Source organism: Anoplolepis gracilipes, chromosome 14, assembly GCF_047496725.1.
Source record: "Anoplolepis gracilipes chromosome 14, ASM4749672v1, whole genome shotgun sequence".
Classification (NCBI taxonomy): Eukaryota; Metazoa; Arthropoda; class Insecta; order Hymenoptera; family Formicidae; genus Anoplolepis; species Anoplolepis gracilipes.
Genome location: NC_132983.1, coordinates 10,625,822 through 10,632,383, shown reverse-complemented (window position 1 = coordinate 10,632,383; position 6,562 = coordinate 10,625,822).

Here is a 6,562-nt window from a genome sequence, read left to right as displayed (position 1 = left end):
TTTCAACTTTAATAATTTATTTATTTTAATCCGCACCTCCAATATATAATTATGCCTTCACTATTAAATGCAGTTTTATATCCCAAAGCCGAATTAATACCACAATAACGTACATGTCTAACGATTCTGTCACCCAAATATAATAACTTGTCAATTTTACTCATATTCCACCGCAGCGCAGTGATTTCATTAAATCCAAATTTTAACAATAATAAAAGATTCGATCAAACCCATCTTCTGCATAATAATTCCTTACCATGAATCCAATTTGGTTTGCCAATAAAAATCCGGTCAGCTATCATTTATAATTATTTCATATATCAACCATGGAGATAACTTGGTGCATGCACATATACATATATATATATATATATGCGACTCGCTGCAGATATCATAATCCACAGATGTTTTAAAGGCAAATTATAATGACCTGACAAGAACTCCTCGAGGCTCAGACAATATTTAAGTAATCAATTAAAACCAATAATAATTAAAATGAACCACTCATAATACATATATATATATATATATATATTATAGTGAAAACAATATAAATATCCCATAAAGAGTTTAAAACGAATAAAGCTCTGGAAGATAACTAAAGTTAAATAGTCACACTCAATATATACAATTACTTAATTAACTCTTACTTATACAAGGTGTCTGAAATAACTTGAACGTGATAATATTCTCAAAACTTCGTTATCATTTTATTGAGGATGAATGATAATTGCAATATACATATGCATAATAAACAAAATGACCATACCTATATATACGGTGGTACGATAATACACACATCACACACTACATAAACCAAGTATAAACGCATAATGAACACCCAGAAATAATTACATAGATACACGCTCCTTAACAAACACACCATAAAATTATATAACAATAGTCACTTAATATACCCGGTGATACAAAAATACGCGCGTTATAAACTTATCATCTACACAATGTTTAATCAGTATCTGACTATTATAGACATATTATCCACCCAGTAACACGCAAATACACACACTCTATAAATAATTTATATACATAGTGACCCATTAGTACGCACAAATAAAGCACTCTCAATAAACCTATTATAAACTTATTACAGGCATATTCATATATTAACATACACATAATCAATGTATCATATACATGGTAACGCAATAGTTTCGGATCTTATAACTAATTCATACATATTCCAAGCGTATCACTTAAATTACACACTCAACCTCTCACAATATAAACTTGTCTTAAATTTATGCATTTATACACACTTACACACTCCTCATCCATCCATTGTAAATATATCACGGCATATTACATGTGCATTTATACCATTATTACATATATATAAATATATAAACCTTTACTACTAGTTATAATGATATACATACATACATATAGTTATATAATAGCGAGTTTAACGTCTGTAGACTAATTTAGATCTTGTAATCCATGAATAACATTATGCGACATCATAGATAATTGTTAATTAATAAGTTAATTAGCGTAATGCTCTCATATCTCTACAATTATTTAAGTACAACGCTATAATACAATGCGGCGATAAGTAATTAATCAGATAAGTTATCGTAACGCTAGTAATAATTGCGATATATCTAGAAATAACGATATAGATATTACATTATAATGCTAGTCCCGAAGGTTCTAGAACATTCAGGAACCGCCGGATCACGTGAAAATTTCGGACAAACACCGTGATAGCTTACTATTGCCCGGCGCGTGATACCCGTGACAAACAAGCATGACCAGGATCGGACCACGTTGCGCGCGCTATAATTCAGAAGGTGGGAGCCCTCAGCGACCACGGGTATATAAACGGGAGCACCGTGTGCTCAAAAATCTGAGTATTCAGTTCTCGCCTAGACAGTTCAGATCATTAGACAGTTCAGATCATATTTAGTATTCGGCTTTCGCCCGACAGTAAAATCTGTTGTACGGTTCGTTCCGACCATTCAGTTTTCGCATAATCAGTATTCGATCAGCAGTCAATACTCGATTCATACAGTACCCAGTAAATTCATTGTACGTACAGACAGTCATTTATACGATTTAATAATCGGTTATCCTTATAACATTCAATCATACATACGCTCTCGCAAGTTTTCGCGCAGTGTAATTAATATTATATCTTCGAATCAGTGGTTTCTAGTTCATTACGGTATTATTCACACAAAATCATTAATTCAGAGAGACTTCGAGACTAGCATATCGCGAATACTATTAATTAGCCTTCAGTTCTTACGTTTACTGTCGTATAAATCTATTCTTGATTATTTGTATCTACTGTTACTATTATATTTCCTTTCTCTTTATCGATTTCCACGGCGCTCACAATACATATCGAATTCTATCTATCACTTTTAAAGATATTTTATCTAAATTTTCGTTTGCAGTGAATTACTTCTATCAACAATATAAGCGTATTATCTTTTCCTCTCCATGCAATTGTTAATGCCGCCTATCTATAATATCGTTTACGCGTCCGAAACCAGTCTGTGCGTGAAATCATAGTCGAAGGAAAGTTCTATTAACTAATGTTGTAATACTAATATTGTAGATCCACATTCTTGTGTACACCCGCGTTACAGTGTGCTTCCCAGTGGTTCCTGTAACACATAACAATTTAGTGAAGTGAGTACGTTGTCGTAATTATTAAGATATATTCGTGTAATCATTAATCATATTGTTTACGTGTAATTACTCGAAATATACATACTTGTGTCAGTTCGCGGCCCCTGTCCATTCCGGGCGTCGGTCATCTTTTCGGTGTCAATTCTTCTCGCCGTTAACCTCTCGCGTCTATACCTGTAAATATAAAGACAAGCTTTCTATTCTAATTTTAATATTGAAATTATCGGGCAAATTAGTGCTACTCATCTGACGAGGTCATCCTTCCTTCAAGCCTACTTCGGGCTCTCTCTTTCATCCTGCGGCGACGCGCGCCTCCTCCAGGGCGTTCTTGTATTCCCTATAGCTTCTTCCTATATATTTTTTTTTTTCTCTTTTCTTTCTTTCTTTTTTTTTTTTCTTTTCCCTTATCCGCTCACCAGTGGCAAGGTCCGCGACGTCCGCCTTGACATACCCAGAGCCTCAGATATCTGTAACTTATAATCGAAGAGATTAATATTTTATTCGGACGTCTTCATAGGGAATGTCATTAGACAGAGAGCGATAACCATTCTTACCTACACCGTAGGGCGCCTCCTCCAGGGCGACCTACATCCTTCCTACGTAGTGTGCCTCTTTCAGGGCGATTCTACGTCCCTTCTAGCAGTGCGCCTCATTCAGGGCGGCTCTGCCTTCATCCTTCGTAGTGCGCCTCCTTCAGAGCCGGACTACCCCTCTCTAGGTCGCACGCCTCTCTCAGGGCGAACGACTCTCTTCTCCGAGGAGCGCCTCTTTCAGGGCATTCCGCCTCCTAGCGTGCAGCGCGCCTCTGTCAGGGCGATCTGCCTCCTCTCAGTCCACGAACCGCGCCTCTGTCAGGGCGTCTCTCACAATTCCTCCGATCGCTCTTCTTGATCTAAAATATAGAATAAATATTAAATTAAAGTAAACTCATTAAGGCTCACCCTGTCCCCGCAACCCGTCAGATAAGGTCAAGTCAACTCGTTTACCAATTTACTTTAACGCGTATGTTTTTTTTTTTCTTTTCATCACTCGCGTTACTATTACTAACCCCAGTCTATCCCCCTCCGCGTATTCAACTATGGCGTCGATTATGATTTCGCTTACCTTCTTAGCTGCGTCATGGGTCGGTCACGTCGAGCAGGGCGTGCTCACCAATTGAAGCGCCTCATCCGGTTACTATACCAAGGCGGCTCCTACCTGACGGTCCGAACAGCTGCGTCGCCACCAGGTAGTCAGAGCCCAGCATCCGTCGGGTATTTCACTTACCCTCCACCGGGAACCCATACATCGGAGTCATCAACCCCTGACCAGCTACACGACGCCGTCACTCCACCGGCATCCAGTAGCGGGGTCGTCGCTTCCTCACATAGGCCCTTACCGCCTATCGAATACCGTCCGTGGCCCGTGCCCCCGCCGTTGATAGACTTCGGGATTACGCAACCGAGGATCATTTCCTCCCAGGCTTTCTTCGGGCGAGTATGCATCCTGTCGTCCGCTGAAGCACCTATCAATTCGCCTCCTGATAACCGTCCGTGATTTAATTGTCTAATCGTCTTGAAAAATATAATATAACTGTACATATATGTCTATTATAAAATAATGATAAATACATAAAAATCAGTATACGTAAACAATCTGCATTCATTGTCTACTCACTTCACATCCTCCCTATTATCTATTACGTCCCGACCTCTAGTTTCCGGTGCACCGCTACGCTGATCGTGACAGGTTTACCGCTCGGCCACCGCGATCCGCGTACACCAACCATCGTAACCGCACCTCGCTCGCGAACGCAGAGGACGTAACAACTGGTGACAGCGGCGGGACGTAACAATATATATATATATATATATATATATATATATATATATATAAAAAGAAAAAAGAAAATAAAAGAATTTTATAGGTGCTTAACGCTTACTATGTCTACCTAACAGGTGACGTATGGAGTCAACGGACGGCGACTGGTGTCAAGCGGAGGCGCTGGACGTGACACTCCCAATCATTAACAGATTCTGAGTTTAGACATTGCAAGAAACACAAAAAAATCATCCCAGTGATGAATCGGTCGTTTTAATGTTTCAAGAGTACGATGAATTTGCATTATATTGGTATACAGTTATTTCATCTTACTGGCCGATTCCTTCGTCATCCACTTGAGAGTTAACAAAGAATGTAGTACAGAGTTCACTAGAAGTCGTAGAATGATATCGACACTTCCCAAGCCTTTTGAAAATTGTCCGCTGTGAGAGTTGTATTTTTTAAAAGATGTGAAGCAGATCCAACTAGACTTGTCTTCAAATATTGAAGTTTCTCCACTGACATAAAGTTGGATTGGCTAAAATCAGAAAACTAAAAAGATCCTTGAAAGAAAGCCAGTCAGAAGGAGAACCATTGAATTTCAGGATGTCAATGCGAAGTAATCGCGCATGATGAAAGAACACAGGGATATTTGACTGTTGAGATGATGCAGGTGTCACGTGCTGTGACCCACTGTTATCGTCTACCTAGGTGTCAATAACAGGGTTGCTCTCTATTTAGTTTTTGGGTAATTTGTCTAAATCGGCTATACCCAGGGCTTTGCCGAGAGCAGGATCAATGTGTACTAGGAACTAATAAATCAGAAGATTTTTTTACTGATCTGGAATAATGATAATAGAGGCTTGATTTAAAAACTCTTTTATGATATAGTCTAAATTGTAAATAATATTTTCTTTATTTTCTTCTATAAATTGGATTAATGTTTCTAATATGACTTCAGGGTCAACGAAGGGATTTTGTTGTAATTCAGAATCAGTTGTCTGAGGCCCCATTTATTTTATTTTATTTGACAAGGAAAATTAAGAAAGTTGAAAATAAAGCGATTAAATTTATGACATATGTATTAGAAAATGATTAAGAATATTAAGCAAACGCGTTGAATCTCGTTATTGTATATTTGATATAGTCTGGTGGTCAGAATACAATTCTCGGCACTTACGAGAGGCTGAAAAAGTTCTAGGAACTCCATGACACCGTGACTATTATTGCGTATGCAATGAACGCGACGCACAATGACACTCGAGTCAATTAAAGAGAAAATAAAATCTAAAATTATATCTACAATAGTTTTAAATTTATTCAATTTAAAGTTGAAATGATTGAGGAATTTCGATTTTTTTGAAATTATAAATAGATTGTGATTAATTTGACAAATTTTCAATTACATTAAAATTGAGATAGGGATTAAGGTGGTTTGTGATAAGAATGGTGGGGGATTAAGTACTTACTATTGTTGTATAGTAGAATTCACCGTCGGAGCAATTCCAAATATATACTGATTTTGAAAGTTTTAATCTACGATTTGTATAATGTAAAAGCAAATTTCCCAGTAATTAATGACTGCTTTAATATGAAGAACAAAATTGAATTGAGAGATAGTTAATTCTCTTACATTGATAGATCGATTATTTTATTTTATTCTAAATTTGCAATTTTCTTGGTATAGTATTTTAACTTTATAATTCTTAAGAATGGTATTAAAATGTGAGTCAATTTGTAATTTTAAGAGTCAATAGTCTGAACTGTGAGTTATTAAAAAAAGATATATGTATGTCTAGTTAACTGTATAAAAGATTTTTATTTCGGAGTTTGAAGGTGGAACAGTTTATTGCATTAATCGTAAAAGCATATATCTAGATTGTAATTATAATTGTTTTGCAAAATTGAAGTTGTTAAAGTAATATGATGTCATATAAATGTCAAACACGATGTGTTATAATAGTAGTTTAATTCGGAATTCTTTTCTTTTTTTTTTATTATATTTTGTTGGAATATGAGTGCGTTTTCTTTTTATTAAAATAGTAATATTCTTCTTGATTGATCATATGCGTATGTGTGTAGGTATTTAAAATAGTGATTTACC